Below are 7,842 nucleotides of genomic sequence, written 5' to 3'. Positions count from 1 at the left end.
TAAATCATTATCTGTCAACCTACATACAATGCGCTTTCAGAATCGCCGCCAGTAGCAGACTCCTTGTTCACCTAACCAGCAAGCTGCTGCTGACGTGGTCATTGAAGCATAGCCGATTATCCAATCAAGAGCCGTGGTTTCTTGATTACTAGTCTTCTCGCCGTTCTATGGTCGGTGGCACGCCCATTCTTCGGCACCTACTTTCAAACGCTTTGCACGAAATCTTAACGGCCTTTCTGTGAGCTTCTTTCAGGCTCCGTGTCGTTTTTTATCAATAATCTATCGAATAAGACATTACAACCGAGGATTTGTAAGATTTTCCAAATTATGGACAACCCTAATGAGGACATATTAGCATGGGGACACATAAGTATAGGGACACACGAGCATGGATACACGTGAGCATAGGGACACGTCAACATGGTGACAATTTAATAAGTGCCACTTGAGCATGGTGACACATGAGCATGCGATACATGAGCCTTGACGACACATGAGCCTGGGTACACAAGAGCATGGGCACACATGCGCATATGGACACATGGGCATGGGGACATAAGAGCAAATGTGCACATGAGCATGGGGTCATGTACGCATGCGACACGTCTACATGCAGACACTTGAGCATGCGACACGTGGATATGCAGACACTTGAGCATGCGACACTTGGGCATGCGACATTTGGGCATGCGACACTTGAGCATGCGACACTTGAGCATGAGACACTTGAGCATGCGACACTTGAGCATGCGACACTTGAGCATGCGACACTTGAGCATGCGACATTTGAGCATGTGGGCATGCTACACTTGAGCATGCGACACTTGGGCATGCGACACTTTGGCATGCGACACTTGCGTGTCTTAAGCGACTTTTGAGCATGCGACACTTGAGCATGTGACCGTATAGATTTGTCTGAAAAGCTCCAAATATCACGGTAAAGCGATAAAGGTTGTCATTGCTCCACATATATTGGAATCGTTTACACGTATCAGACGAACTAAAAGAATCTATCCTTTTGTGAGACGAAAGCGATTGCAAATTCGCATTTCGACACGGGACTTGTTATATTATTTTAGTTTTACGTGCCGTGGGTGGGTAGGGGGGACATTAGGGTTGGAGGTGGGTTAGGGTTATGATTAGGGTTAGGTTGGGGTTATGATTAGGGTTAGGTTAGGGTTATGATTAGGGTCCATGTTGGAGTTAAGGTTTCCCAAGATTAGGGTTGGGGGATGGATATTAGGGTTGGTTAGGGTTAGAGTCAAGGTATCCCAAGATTAGGGTTGGGGGTGATGAGTATTAGGGTTGGGAGGGGGATATTAGGGTTGGTTAGGGTTAGGGTTAAGGTATCCCAAGATTAGGGTTAGAGTTAGGGTTAGGATTAGGCTTTGCGTTAGGGTTACGGTATCCCAAGATTAGGGTTGAGGTGATGGGTATCAATGTTGGGAGGGGGGATATTAGGGTTGGAGGAGGGGAGATATATCATTTTCGGACTGGTATAAATCCATGATTTTGACGCTAGTTAACTACACACTAAGAAGTGTCGCATGCCCAAGTGTCGCATTCGCATGCGCAAGTGTCGCATGCGCAAGTGTCGCATGCGCAAGTGTCCCCATGCTCATTTGTCACCATGCTAACATGTCACCATGCTCATATATCACCATGCACAAGTGTCAACATGCTGAAGTGTCCCAATGGTTATGTGCCCCCATGCTCACTTGGTACCATGCCCATGTGTAACCATGTGTCCCCATGCTCATGTGTCCCTATGCTCATGTGTTACCATGCTAATGTGTCCTCATGCTATAGCGTCGCATGCTAAACTGTCGTTTTTCATTGTGTCGCATGCTCATATGTCGGGCAACCGTCTATTTCTGTTCTTACCTTAACCAAACCTCTCGTTTTATTGAAATTGAATTCGAATATAGTTTATATAGTCATCAACCATTGGCGCAGACTCGAATTGTATAATATCAATTTGTAAAAGTGTAATGTATTGCATCTTATCAATTCGTTTCACTATTCTCTATTTTGGCTGGTAGCTATAAACTATTCTCTATTTTGGCTGGTAGCTATAAACTGAGGCTATGCAATTACTTACGCAGTTTTGCGGTTCTACGTAAATATCAGCGATACGGCGTCTTCTTTCGTGTATATTTAACTCTATATTCGTTCATTGGTCTAGAATCAATCTGTACTTCAGACAGCTAGCAAAATGCAATGACGTAATCATGCCTCATACGTCGAAAAGGCAACTTGACTTGAATTGTGACTTGACTCGTGACTTGACTTGACTCGAGTCACCTCCAAAAATCGAGTGACTTGACTTGACTCGAGTCACTTTTGAAAATCGATTGACTTGACTCGAGTCAAAATGTCCAATGACTCGTGACTCGAAGGCAGTGACTTGATCCCAACACTGTTTATAACTAGAAACTTAAAATCGATTCCTTCTCTGCAGGATGTCACCTTGTAAATGGCGGACACTGGAAACGACAAGTTGTCGAAGATTCGACGCGAACCACAATATTTTTATCGAAATGCATGGAGAGGGGTTTTTGAGGGAGTTCCGACTCTGTTACCACGCCGCCGCATGAAGCGGCGTTTTCGAGGCGTTTACAACTGTTTACTTGAGTTTATGGCTAAAGTTGCCAGAACGATAGCACCGAACGCGAATTACTCTCACAGTATGAGATTTGTCTGAAAGCAGAAAGCTTGGTATCTTGACCAGGCGATTGCCCCCGAACTCGGCTCGAATCTCCTTCTAGCTTTCAACATTTTGTCGCCTGAGCTAACTGCAAGCCACTCGTGATGATTTTTCAAGCCGTGGCAAACGTGTATATGGGGGCAGAATCAGAAGTGCGCTAAAAAGACACAGGTCAGTTGTAGAGCCAGGGTAGTGAGTCGAGATAGGATGGCGGCCAAAACAGAGCATCAAGGTTTTATTTCTCAACTGCATGCGTTTTAAAATGTTTGGTCAGACGGCGTGAAAATCCACCCACCAACACTACTTACTCTCTTAGAGTGACTATGGCTCTTAGGAAGCAAAAAGATGATGTGGCAGTAATATTGAACAAGTGAACAAATAAGATTAATATCACTGTGTGACACACTACTTACATTATATAGAAGTAACAAGGCATCGACAATACAACAGCAATAAAAGTATATACAAGGTGACACTACCCTTGCAACGAACGTTAGAAAGAGCAGGGCATTCAAACTTAACAGACGGAGTCACCAGGGAGGTAGACTAATTCCAAGGTGTACAACAGATTAGGGGATTATTCTGCCCCAAATCTTGAAACCTGTGTATGATCAATATTGCTCTATAAATCATTGAGGCGGCCTTGTAATTCTCGAAGATCTTCTCGTGGGATTTTCCCGGGTAGGTTCAGTTAAACCGTTGGCTTCTTGATGGTGTCCTGCTTGCTTCGACGCTATAAGACAATATTCAAACGGTTTATTCTGATGCGGAGAAGATGGTTTTGGTTCCTCCGGAGGGTTGTACTTCTGTAAGTGTTTTCGGTTTCACCTCATTAGTCCATTGTTCGTTTCAACGATGATGTGATCGCTCTAGGATTTTCATGCATCTCCTTGATGGTACCCATCTTTTCGCAATCAGGAATGTATACATGGTCTCCAATTCCGAATCTATCATTCTCAACCACACGATGTCTTTTATTGTAACTCGCAACCATTTTCTTTCTGTCTCCCTTTTTCGAAAATCTTCGGCATCAACATTCTGTGGTTGTAGCTGGTAAGGATTACAAATCACCTTTGTCTTTAATCTGCGCCCCACGCTCAATTGGAGACGGGGTTAAACCACTGAGCTAAATAAACACTGGAGTGCGCTACTCGCGATATTTACGTTGTCACTAGAAACAGTTGCATTGTGGGGGATAGGCTGGACGATTTAGTGCAGGAGCTTATGGAAAAACGTCCAGTTCTAAAATATATTTGATTCGTATTGGGTTTGTAGTATTTTATACGAATGGAGCTTTGAATGAATAATCATCGTAACATTCAGGATTTGTTTCAGCCCAATATCTCGTGTTTATATCTGTGTTATCGGTGTATTTCGACATGTCGAAGATATAAGTGCTGTTCGTGGTAAAATAAGGTTGTCTATGTGTCATCGTATGTATTTTTTTGTGGTTATATTCCTGATGTAGATTGCTTTACTCGTTGTATCCAGCATATTTTACGTGTACAGAAATAACCAAGCTGTCAAAAGATGTATAATGCCAGTTCAGTTATCTTTCAGATATATGTATCTATAGGAAGTAAAAGCATCTACGATTGTCAGCTTGAAGTTATTATCGGAGCGTGCCTCGGAATTACCTATCCTGGATTCAAAATCTTCATACTTCAATGGAGCTGATGTGAATGCTATAACTGCCAGCTGTGAATATTGCTGATGGAGAAAATTCAGCATCATGGGACATATCAAAAGGCACTGCTGAAATCAACTGAATGCCATTGTGGTTATTCTACGTATTTATTGGTTCAGCGTATTTAAATAAATCCAAAAAAGAGAAAGTAAAGATATGTCTGCTATGTGTGGCGATGGGGTAGTGATTTCTATAGAAGTGACTGAATGAGTTCATTGAATGAGAGAAACAAGAAATGCATGGGTCCTTATTCAGATGTAGCTAGAATTGCCCAATTCACAGTGAAATTGGGGCTATGTTGGTTGTAACAGCAATCTGTGCACTTTGGGAGTTCATAATAAATATTAATTTTATCGAATTAAAACGGCACAAGATACAATCTAAACGGCGTACATGTATTTTATCATAATTACACCTGTAGCTACCCATATACGTGTGTACATGAAGCTTGGCTCGTTTTGCACTTTCATGAAACCAGAAATTAGTTTGGATTCAAAACTAACTGGAGATGTGAACTGTACTGCCTCGTCACACGAAATACCGCGCTGTACTGTCTCGTACCAAAATGCTGAACTCTTGTTTTCAGAAACACCAGCTTCGGTTATTTTAATAGAAAAATTCGTTTCTCATAACAACATAAAAAATAAAAACAGAAATAAATTAATTGTTATCGACTTTACGTCGCCTTCGGCGTAATTAACGGTGATCTGAAAGTCAAATGTGGGATAAGTTAGGGCTTAATATCTGCGAACGAGGTATAATAAACGAACCGATTCTGATCTTAGTTCCAATTTAATGGAATTTCTTCTCTTCTTACGCGGCACAGGCACAGTCACATTGAAGGCCACCCCACTACGGGTCCTACGACGACGACGTCGTTTTGGGGCACTGTTCAAGATAAATGAACTAACATATGAGAAATTGTTCACTTGAAGACACATTGATCGACATACCTTGATGTCACGACAACGTTTTTATACCAAAATGCGTATAAAATAGTAAAGAAAGTGTGTTAGCCGGTGTCTTCTACGGGTTTGAAGTATGTGTTGGCTAGACTTGCTTCCTTCTTTGTTTTCTTATTATCTGTAAAGATACCAAAAACTGTGAGTACAGAATTACAATAATGAAAATTCTACGGCATACGAAGAAAGTGGCCTCACCTCACTCAGTGGGTTAGCCGGTGTCTTCCGTGGGTTTGAAGTAAGAGTTGGGTATGTAAATATTCTCTTTGGCGACGCAGGGTTGGCTTTACAGCTTAACGATGGTCGATTCCAGAACCTTTGAATGGAAAAGAAAACAGCCACGAGCAAGTATGGAATAAAGCGATAGTTACATCTGTGTACCAGAGCACATATCATATAAATTATATATTGACAGTTAACCGCTATAGGTATTGGACACTGAATGCAGCCTAATGATAAAAGGATGACAGATGTAACAAAATTGTTATCCACCTTCTCAACGACAACATCGGAAAGCGGTAACGAATTGTCATTTTCTTTTTCAACGGAAGGGTGAAGGTAATTCAACAATTGAATCACCTTGAGCCTCATTATTGAACATATGGCAAAGGTGTCAATCGCCGTAACAGAACCAGCTTAATGAAATAACATTATTGCCCAATCTGTGCTAGTAGAGAATATATTTTAATGGAAGCCTATAAAATACGCATGATCGAAAAAACACCTAAATATGTTCTATAGATAGAACCAACTCTTGGAATTTAGAACCAACTCTTGGAATTTTTTCAAACATAAAGATTTGAGCTATCCACATAATTTATATTATCATGACATTACGACTCTGGAAACACAACTATAAGCCCTAGCAATGACCAGAGGTGGTCAGTTAAGAAGTACTTCTACTTAAAGTGGTTTTGCTCACTTGCGATACTTCTTCAAGTTTTCAAACTACCTCTGCTTGAGTAGAATCAATAAATACGATGGCCATGGAGTGAACTCACCGGCTTCAGGAATCCTCACATCCAAGTTGCGGTACGTCGATCCGACCATTGATTGTGTAGCATGTCCAAATTGCGACTCTTTTAATTACAAAAATATCAAATAAAACCGCTGAGGGTTACTGAACCACAATAACTTACAAAGCCGTATGCGGATGAAAGGATCGTTCCTTTTTCTTCGCGTGTGCGCCATGTCCTTACTCCCTCAGTGTCGATGCACTACTGTGTAGCAACCACGCCAGGCGACTTGGCCGATTTTAATCGGCCGCCTGGATTTCCTTTCCTACACATCGGTCCTGAACGTGATTGCTCAATTGCTTGTCGTATGGGAGAAAGTCGTTCCACAATGTTATGATATGAGCTGCCACCGCTTCACTCAAACAGTAAGTACAATCTCTGTGAGTTAGCAGGCAGTCGGCCAACGCTGAAACCTTTTCATATCCGGGAACGTCATTCGATCCCACTGAACCGTTGACTCTGGTTTGAATATCATAGCGTCAGGTTCAGAAGATCCTCTAGCACAGCGGTTCACTGACAATGTGACCCCCCCTTTCACGGGGGTGCCAGTCTGGGTAAACAACGACACATTTCCTGAATTTTTAATGAAGCGGGAACTTTGACCGTGTCGTTGCCCTCGAGCTGGCGAAGATCATCAGCAAATTGTAAACAAGCAACCTGAAAGTTGACTGACCAACTGTGGCAGTTACTGATTTTTGAAGAGAATCAGCTTTGTTAACACTCTGCGGACGTTCTTGTCTGATGTCCTTTGATTGTATTCTACTCCTAGATGTTTGAATTTAATCTTGCAATAGGTCTTGGCGATGTCTTTTGTCAGAGTGATTATATGATCGTCACCAACTGAGGTGTCATAAATATGGTCTTCAAGTTCTGGGAAAGCTGGTGATTTACCAGACATGTTCGACAGAATAGCAGTGGCAAAGGCGTTGATCAAGCCCTTGCATGAGGTAACTTTCCAGAAGTAACATGAATCATTCGCTGGAAGCATTTTTCAGCCTCCTCACATATTGCAATAACACCAGTAGATGGTTTAGTTAGGCCACCCCTGTTCTTGAATTGCAGGAAACTGCCACTGGTTGCCGAAGCCACCATGAGCGACCCTTTACATGTTGGGCAAAGACATCGCTCAGCCACTGACTTGGCAACATAGCCAGCAATGTATGATATAGCTTGATTTTTGTACTCAGACAAAGTTGTTATTTTAGGAACATCGGAGTAGTCATGCTCATCTTGCATAGGTCGTTTCGCTTCCAAGTCGTATTTTCTGATCAAGGTTGCAGAAGAAAGAGAGAGTCCACTTTCTTGAATCCTGAAATCATCCAAGAGGTCCAACATGGCGGTTGCGTCTCTTTCTTCGCAATTTCCTGATGATGCACGGATTCCCAACTTCATCAATAACCTTTTATACGCAGCAGTAAATTGCAGACAAGTAGGATTATTGTTGAAGCCTCCTGCTTTACGGACAGCACA

The 7,842-nt window shown here is 42.2% G+C and overlaps 1 long non-coding RNA gene across 1 annotated transcript; it reads right to left on the bottom strand.

Moving 5' to 3' along the window:
* Positions 1-4,975: 4,975 nt before the first annotated feature.
* LOC145444555 (uncharacterized) lies at positions 4,976-6,109 on the bottom strand. Its single transcript, XR_013916715.1, has 4 exons — positions 5,555-6,109; positions 5,348-5,477; positions 5,165-5,282; positions 4,976-5,101 (listed from the first exon to the last, which is right to left on the bottom strand). It is a non-coding gene; the product is annotated as an uncharacterized LOC145444555 (long non-coding RNA).
* Between the last annotated feature and the right edge of the window lie 1,733 nt (positions 6,110-7,842).

The sequence above is a fragment of the Botryllus schlosseri genome, chromosome 8 (genome assembly GCF_051294905.1).
Source record: "Botryllus schlosseri isolate E-star chromosome 8, Bs_hap1, whole genome shotgun sequence".
Taxonomy (NCBI): Eukaryota; Metazoa; Chordata; class Ascidiacea; order Stolidobranchia; family Styelidae; genus Botryllus; species Botryllus schlosseri.
This window is presented reverse-complemented; position numbering and strand designations above follow the sequence as displayed.